This window comes from Lactuca saligna, chromosome 7, assembly GCF_052625555.1.
Source record: "Lactuca saligna cultivar CGN05327 chromosome 7, ASM5262555v1, whole genome shotgun sequence".
NCBI lineage: Eukaryota > Viridiplantae > Streptophyta > Magnoliopsida > Asterales > Asteraceae > Lactuca > Lactuca saligna.
The window spans coordinates 22,833,351-22,843,556 of NC_136423.1; positions in this window are offsets into that span (position 1 = coordinate 22,833,351).

Sequence of the window (10,206 nt, forward strand, 5' to 3'; positions counted from 1 at the left end):
TCGGCAAAATTGTTGAATTGCGAGACTCACTTCGTGATGTGTATTAAGCTCATGTCGTGAGGTCGATCGATGGCGGCGTCACAATCGACATTCACATAAGAAAATTCAAGTCTAAAAATCAATAAGGGTTTTCTCAAACGATAGATTAATGCCTGAAAATCTAACAAGCAAGTTCAATTTTATACCAAATCGGTGAAATTTGTGACTAAATCAAAACTTAAAAATAACCCTAGAGCCTAAATACCCAAAATTAGTGAAGATAAGGATTAACTAACATAAAAATCATATCTTCGATGATGCTAACATAAGAAAGAAGGAGAAAATTGAAAATGTTGGTGAAAATCAAAATGGGGTGACTAAATTCGGTTCTCACATCGTAAGTTTTTAGAAAGTGGAAAAAATTGACTTATGTTTGTTTAAGTGATGCAACCGTGCTACTTTTTTTGTTTCTCATGTCGTGAGACGTATTGAGCTCACGTCATGAGGCTCATGTGGACCATTTTATTAGGCTTCTGTTAATGGGTCACGATGTGGTATAAATAGGCCACGTCATGGGCTTCTCTTTAATTTTCAAAAAATTCAATTTTTTTTTCTTTAAAAATAGGTTTCACGTACAAGTGCGATCCCGCACTTTATTTCAAAAATTGAAGATAACAAAGACAACTATCGTAAAATGCAGAAACAAGTAAATAAAAGAACAAAGAAAAGAAAATGTAAACCGAGCTCAGGTTGCCTCGTGAAAAACACTTCTTTTTACGGAGTCATGAGTGGGATATCCATTTGTTCCTTTTTCTCCTTGCATGTCTTTTTTTAGGGTTGAACCCGTCTTATGTACGCTTTCTTTGAATTTTCTTTCTTCGTATGAACGTTTCACGCCGCAAACTTTCTCTTAACTCCTTGGGTTTCTCAATGTTTAATTTCTTCTTTATTTGTACAACTGACCCTTCTTATCGAATTCTATTTCATCTAACTTGGTTTCCCATTCTTTCTCTCCATCACTCGAACTATGATCTTCAACTTCACTTTATTCTTCAATTGTAACGTTTGGAACCGTGAAACCTATAACTTCATAAACCATGGCAATTGATGCTCTTGGATTGGTACGCTTGATTTCTTCTCTTGTTTGGAGTTCTTCTTCCATTAATTTTTCTAACTCTTCAGGCTCATTAACTTCATCCATAAAGAACACAGACTTCTCAAATTCTTCTTCAACTTCGAATGTCATCTCTTCTTTTCTCACTCGCAAAGTGAGATTTGATTCACGAACATCTATCAAGGCTCGTGCAGTATTAAGTAATGGGCATCCAAGGATAATACGTACATCTTCATCCTCTTTTACGTGTATCACCACAAATTCAATTGGAAAAACAATTCTTCCAATTTTTACTAATATATCTTAAATTATCCCTCGAGTAGGCGTCACCGAAAGATTCGCCATATGAATTTTCATCCATGTGTCTTCAATTCTATAAGTTCAAGCTTTTAGTGAAAAGAATATGGCATCAAATTAATGCTTTCTCTCGAATCGGCTAAGGAAAATGTCTTTGTGTCATTTCCAAACTCTCATGGTAAAGTATGGTTTCCGAGATCTCCCATTTTCTTTGGTATTACTTCAATAATCATTTTTGGACATTGTTCATTAAGAATTACCTTATATGTCTTCTCTAGTTTCTGTCGAGTGTTGAGTAGATCTTGAAGAAACTTTGTGTATTCCGGTATTTTTAATGCTTCAAAAAAGGAATTATTAATCGGCATGGTCTTGACTTGATTCATAAACGTGTTATGCTCCTGTTCCAATGGATGTACTTTAGCTCGAGAAGGAAATGGAAATGGAGGATGATATGGTTTAACAAAAGATGAATTTTTCTGTTCAAACTGATCCCACGATGTGAGAGGTTGTTCCTCGCGTCGTGATAATTGGACACTAGCACTTTCTTTTTCTTTGATCTTAATTTTCTATGGCTATAGATCTAGCTACTTCAAGGCTTTATCATGGATCATTATAGGCTCTGAATGAGGGTCTCCTTTAGTGGATAAAGCCATGACATCTGGTTGCTATTTTTGATTAGGAATTTTAGGTGGTAATGGTTCATGCACAAGCTTAGTCAATGCCTGAGATGAGTCTTGATGTTATGGATGGAAGCTTGTTGGTTTCGAATAGTGACATCAGTCGCATCGTGTCATTTTTCAAAGCCTCCATAAACCAACTAAGTAATGACTCATAATCCATCTTCTTCTTAGATGGTGGTTGTTCCTTTTGCTAGTAGCCCCGTTCTGTTTGCTGATATTTTCCTTCTTTTTGCTTATTGTATTATTCATAAGGCAACCATTCTTTCCTAAGCTTTCTCCAATCATCATCAAATCAATCTCCACTAGTATAACAAACTTTAGCTTTTTTATTCCCATTTTTGTCTAATTTTCAATCCTTAATTAAGTGTGGCCCATTGCAATTGTCACAACTCACATGTATTGCATGTTTTCATTGATCTATCTTCGTCATCTACCGATCCATGGTATCTTATTTTGCCAACACTGCAACTAATTCTTTAGAAGCACCATTTCCATCCTTGTATCCTCTTATCTTGTCTTCTTGAGGGTTGTGGTATTCCCTTGAATGCTTCGAAAATTCTTCTATTAACTTTCTAATTTCAGCAGGATTCTTCTTTGTGAGTTGTCCCTGAGAATCAAGGAGTTGCCTTGTCGTCACATTTACCCCATTATAGAATATAGATACTTCTTGTTGCTCATTAAGATCATTTTGGGGATAATTCCTTACTAATCCCTTATAGCTCTCTCAAGCCTCATATAATGATTCTCCTGCATTTTGCTCGAAAATTTTGATAACATTTTAAAGCTTTGCAACCTTTGATGGTGGGAAAAATTGTTGGATGAACTCTTCACGCATTTGTGCCCATGTTATTACACCGGGTGAGAGTGCCTTTAGCTAGTCTTTTTCCACACCCTTAAAAGTAACAAGGAGCATTCTCAACAACACCATTTCTCATGGGATGTTTGGAATATGAAAATAATCGGCAATGTCATTGACTTCATCGATATGCTTATAAGCATCTTCATGGTCTTTCCAATAGCCCAGTCCACTTTCACACATCCTTTTCTTATACTCCTCCATTGTCATATTTGTTATGTACGCCATCGTGCTATTCTTTGGCTCGTCTCTAGGTACACTCTATTGTTTTTCATCTTCGGATTCACACTGTATCCCTAGCTCATACCTGGATCCTTTCTTGTATAGAGTTTGTTTGAATCTTGTAACTGATTGAGACTTGCTACTTGATTCACCGGCCACCTTATCTTTCTTTTTGTGGACCGCATATTATAGGTCTTGCAATGGTGGTATAAGATCAGAAAGTGTACTCCTTGTCATGTGCTACTAAAACAAAACAAAACAAAAGTGTAAAAAGAACTAAAACTGATACGACATTTCTCACGTCATGAGAGTGTATGCTCACGTCGTGATTTCTGAAACTCAACAAATTTTAATTAATGCAGAAAAATAACTTTTTACGGGGTTTACCCCTAAAAAAGGATCGACTAACATAAAGCAATTAAACTAATAACTGAAATAGTTGTTCCTCGACAATGGCGCCACAAACTTTATGTGCACAGATTATACCTATCTAGCTTTAAATTTAGAAACCTAACTATTTGTCTGCTAATGCAACTATAGGCAGTGTACCTGGTCAGTTTATAGTATAGTAAAGTAAGTTGGGCATCGAACATAGGGAAAAAACTCAATATACTAAAAAAGTAATCTAAAAACAACAAATAAAGAAGGGGTTTTTATCTGTTTTTGCAAGTTTAGATTAACTTAAAACTAAACAAATACTTAACTAATAATGATTGTTATCAAGGTATTAAAAGAACTTTCGTTTAGTTTTGAATCCTCGTTTTTCCTATGGTTAGTTCTTATTTGTTGATTAATAAAGTTGGTTACTAAAATAGATGTTATTAGCAATCTTGATTAGATCTCCTAATATTTTATCAATTCATGAACTACTATGCAATGATCATACACAAGCAAACACAAAATTGATTATTAATGATAATTTAGCTACGTAAGATATATCTAAGGTGTATATATATATATGATCAAGATGATTTACCAAACACAATTATGATCAAATCATGTTTTTTGACACATTTAAAATTGTTGTCATTATTACCTAACCTAAGATTTGATGAATCCTAGGTCTAATAGTTTAATTATCATAAAATACTAGGTGATCAAGCTCGTGTAATCTAAACTGACAATTTAACTACACTTAACTTCAATGTAAGCAACAAAGATTAAAGCTTTAACATCCTAGGAATCGATAATCAAACACAAACAAAATCCAACTTCATATAATCCATAAAATAAGAAACTAACTCATAATTTTAGGTTTCATCTAACTAAATGAAAGTATACTAATTTATCTACCCATGGAAGTAATCAAACACAAAAACACAATAGGAATAAATCTAAACATGATCAAACCGAATGTGTAATGTGTTATGTTGGTTGGATCTTCAAATCTCTTAACTTTAAGTGAATTCTTCCTCTAATAGTTGAATCTTGCAGGTTTCTGGCTTTTGACTTCGACTAACTCTTTAGAATAATCCTCTCTAACTCTCTAAATCGAATATAACAAGGGATATTTATAGATTACTTAAGAACGTCCCTCATGTCGTGAGAATTAAGATCTCACATCGTGAGAACCATATAAATCGTGTCCGGCAAGGAATTTGGCTTCCGCATATTTATCTTCTAGAACCGTTGAATTCTCACGTCATGAGTTCCCTTCACACATAAACTATTAAGGATTCCTTAATAACCACATCACGTTATTTCATTACCACGTCGTGGGGATTCTCTTTGCTAGATTCTTCTTCCTTTTACGATCGATTTAGCTCCCCACTCAGCTCCAGTCCTATTTGGATGCAAAATATAATTCAAATCTATAAGTATCAATATCTTTGTAGTTAATCAAAATATAACTTAAATGTATTAAAATAATGCCTAAATATATGAATAGATATGACAATATCAACATTTAATCCCTTTTAAGTAATGATACTCTTATGAAGATTGTCTCGTAGTATTACTAAAAATACTTTTAACACATATATAATCATATATGGCTCACATTGTGTATGTTATGCAGTATACGTATTATACATTTAATACATATTCTAGATAATAGGCTTTTATTTCACATATAAGCTTTCAATTGATGTTAAACATTTTTATAAAAACCATGCTTACGTGTGACAACCCGATACTTTCCTAGTCAATAAAAGTTAACCTTCATAAATAAAAATTTGAATTTTATTTATTCTGTTAAGTTCGTGAGGAGTAAAAAATAATCTAAAATCTAAAGATTATATAAGTTTTCGGAACCAAAAACACTTGAAAACCCCAAGATTTCTCCTCGAAAACAACAAAACTCGTTCAACCATCCGTTTTTGGCCGAAAACCCTCGAGCCGAAAACAGATCTCGGTCGAGAACTCCATTATGGCCGAAAACCCAACCGGTATAAAGGTTTTTCCTTGGAAATTTGATCATTTCTCACTCATTTCACCCGAAAACTCTCTCATTTTGCTCCCAAAGATCATCCAAGAACACTCATATCTTTAAGAATAAACCTTCAAATCTTCATAGTTTCCACCAAGAACACCAAGAACAGTCCTCATATCTTCAAGTGGCTGAAAACAATAGCAGAATGGATAACTTGATTTCGGTTGAAAACCTATGTTCGGCCGAAAACCAGTTTCCGACCGAAAATTCCTCTGGACCGAGAACCTGGTTCTCGGATTGAGCCTTGACCGAGAACCCTCCCATTCACTTCAAAAAATTCTCGGTAACATTTCCTAACACAAAAAAAAAGTGTTTTCCAACACTTCAATTAATGGTTTCGCTAATTTAAATACAATTATGTGTTTAATTATCATTAGGATACCGTTAATTCCGTGTACATCAGTTCAAGGGTCATGTTTCCAGTCTCGCTAACCAAAACGTGCACAAACGACTGTGAGTTCATACCCCTATATTTTTCAATGTTTTTAATGTTTTTAGGGGGGGGGGGGGGGGAATACAAGTAAAACACAAGGATTTTTGTGTTTTTATGCAAACGATTTCATCAGATTAAAAGCTTTTGTAATTGATACAAACCGATAAATCACCACATTTTATAAAAATATTTAGATATTTTTATCCCTTTTGTAACATGCTAATCATAAGGGCAATTTTCAACAGACAAATATAATTGCAAAGTTTATCAGTACAATAAATAACATACAATCAAACTGTTGTTGATATAGTTAGAGAATAGTGCACTACTTTTACAGAAATCAATACACGAAATGAGAACATACATACAAACTATAATAGGTATAGTATGGGATAGAATACACTGTTTTACTATTTCGAGAGTATTATACTGAAAGGAACACATATAAACTATGGTAGATTTAGTTTATGATATACACTACTATTTTCCGAATACAAGAGTACAATACTAAATAATTATTTAAGTATAAATATTTTTACTCTACAAGTTATACATATAGTTTCAAGTACAAGATAAACTACAACACTACACGTAAACTAGTTAATACAAGGTTGTGAGACACTACTTCAATTGTACCCATTAGGGTGCGGAACTAAATCCTACTACAGTATAACCAGAGTATCCTTCAGGGAGAGTGTGAGATTTGTGTATAGATCTATACGAGACTGATAATCGCACACCTAAACTGCAAGTTACAGTTAGGCAGACATGCCTGGGGTGACAAATATCATACCGTTATGATGCCTGAAGAACGTCGTAGAGGTCACTAGGTCATATCAAGTAAGGTTATACCAAACTCACAACAGTATAAACTAACCATTTGTTTAACGAGATTTCAATTCTTCAGATAGTTTTATTTTAATTAATAGAACAACTATACAATACAACTGGAGGATTCCAGGGAATACAAATACATGGTTTTATTTTAAGTAATAAAACCACTATACATTACTGGTGGCAACAAGGGTTTTCATAAAGAACATACTATACATTACTGGTGGTAGCCAGGGTTTTCATACAAAACACACTATACATTACTGGTGGTAGCTAGGGTTTTCATACAAAACATAATATACATTACTGGTGGTAGCCAGGGTTTTCATACAGAACATACTATACATTACTAGTGGTAACCAACGTTTTCATACATATCATACTATACATTACTGGTGGTAGCCAGGGTTTTCATACAGAACATACTATACACTACTGAAAGTAACCAGGGATTTCATACAAGGGTTTTCATACAAGACAACACGATACCATACCACCGGTGGTAACCAGGCATACATACTAATACTTTCATATACAACTACAGAATACAATAACGAACAAACATTTGGTCTTTGGGTTTAAGACTACTTTACATTACTAGAGAAAATATTGGATTTTATTAAGAAACATACAAACATTTTCACAGATTCAAAGATAGGTTTTTATTTATAAAAACATTCTTATGAACTCACCAACTTAAATGTTGATACACTTTCAAAACCACTTGTATTCTCAGGGAACTTGTAGACAGGTACACCCGCAGGTTTTGAGAAGACGGAGCTTTTAGAGTTGTGTCTTTTATATTTTTGTTACACATTTTGTTGCCACAGAAACAATGCACCGAACAGATGCAAATACCTTATTTATTCAATGTAATGGTTGTGTTTAATTTGATTACTATGATGCAATTGTTGTGATATTGTACATGCCATCCTCCGCCCTAGAGCGTTTTTGTCGTCTCGGTTTGGGGGTGTGACATTACGAAAGTAACTACATACTCGCAATACAAGGCATAATTTTATAAAATACTTGTATTAAAATCATGTTCATGAAAGTAACTACTCACTCACCTGATTGAGGTGGAAGATTCTGATGGGTATAATGCAAAACATGTAATCCTATGTGTGCATGCAACCCATTTTTTTTTTATCTACGTTTTCTATAATTGAACATATAATATGAATGATAATTTATAAACCCTAGGACCCTATTATATAATCAAAATACATAATTAGGTCTATTTAAACATACATTAATTGTTATATGGCAATAGCAATTCAAATCCTTAGTATTGTTGAACCTTTGAAAGCAAGCGTCATAATTGTCACGCCTCTAATGGCTCACACCCAATACTAGGAATGAAAGATGATTGAGAAGGAGGACAGAGGCTCAGAATTTCGGCTAGGTCTTCCAAATAACATGTGGCCGAAAATGATAGGGTAACATCCCAATTTTTAGTGTAGTCAGGATACCCTAGAAAAACCCTAATCCAAGATAATCTTCAACCGAGTAATTATCCACTTTCCTGCTTATCTACTAAAGACTATTCTAGAATCCTTAGGCCCTAAGAAAACCGTCCATGCCTAAAGGAGGGCTCTAGATTATCTCTTGCTCAACTATTAAACAATTTCACTTCATTCCCTGCACTTTTATTTAATTCTTTTAATCCCAAAGTTAATTCCAATTAATTTCTGATTAAATATTTTTAAATTATTACTATTTCTAATTAATATATTATTTTCATAATATATTAACAAATCATTATTTCAATTCATTAATCAAATAATAAATCAACCTCTTTCTCCAAAATCATCTTGTCTAGTTGCTACTCTTGAGGGCAACCCAAAAGGATTGTGCGACTATTAATTTAAGTACATACCAATTATAGTTATGGGCCTAGAAACCTAATCCAACAGTCTCCTACTTCGATAAGTCTAATAACTATAATTGACAGTATATTCTTCAAAAACTAATTAGCAAATTGTAGCTCTCAAAGCTGTTGTCGAACTCTGACCAAGTCAGAAACATGTCCTGAGATAAGTGATCATATAATCATGCATTCTGCAAGATATCATGCGGATATGAGACATGGAACATAATCAATCTCAATGTCCAATACTTTGTTTCCTAATTTTTGACTTGTAATGACAAATAACTACTGATCGAACACATCAATTTAGTCCTGGTCAGGGTCGACACTATAAGTCAACACGAAAACATTGAGGGGCCCAAAGACATCGCTTTTTCCCAGTAAAGGAAAAAAGGAACAGATAAACTTTGACTTAAATGATTGCACTATTTACTTGTCAAATTGCATATAAAAATACATTTTATAACATCAAGTTACTGATGTGTTTACGTATCATTAATGCACAACCAACTTGCAAACAACAACTCATATATCTTCGTTTATAGATTACAAGATATTATCGTCTCAGAATTACTCGTGATAAATTCCATGAAGTAATTCTCTAAGCGTGGGTTAATCTAATGCTAAAATTCTCCATTTCAAAAGTACTCAAGATTACTACATCAAAACTTTGCTATATCTAAACACTTAGACACTCTATAGTCTAATTCATAACAGTCTTGATTCACCACTTACTTCCTAATGTATGATCGACTATGGATATTTGAATAATCTAATTATTCGGGAAGTAAAACATGCAAAGTGAAACATAATAATAAACAATTGACAAAAGACAGTAAACAATACTCATAAATAGTTCTCCATTACTTAATCATTATGAGTTAATTACATTTATTTTGTTACCTGTAGAGGTGGCAAAAATTGACACGACACGAAACCCAACACGAACTTGACACGAAATAAACAGGTTTGGGTAAGATATTTCAACCCGTTTAAATAAATGAGTTGATACGACATGACACAAAAATTAAATGGGTAAGGTTAGGGTTGAGAATTTTAACTCGAATATGACTAGAAAATGACAAGTTTATTTATATGCATGTTTTTTGAATTATTTAAATAAACTAGAAAGATACAAAACCAAAACCATAAGTAAAACAAAACCTTTGAATTGAATTGTTTTGTATTGTTGAAATGACTTAGCTGTCTAGATTAAGACTTCATTTCAGTTTTTCCATTCTCTCCTAAACTACCCAATCTCTTTCACCACTCTCACATCATCATGACCTTTTCATCTGCCTCTCCAAACTCCTACACTTTTAATTTTTTCATCTGAACTTGCTATAACTTCATCTATTCTGCCTCCAAACAATTAGTTTTTCCTTTCCACCTACCCAAATCCTACTCTTTTAACATGCTCCATCTTTTAACCTCACATGACATGACATATTTCAATGTATATCCCTAACCCGACACGAACTTGATATGAA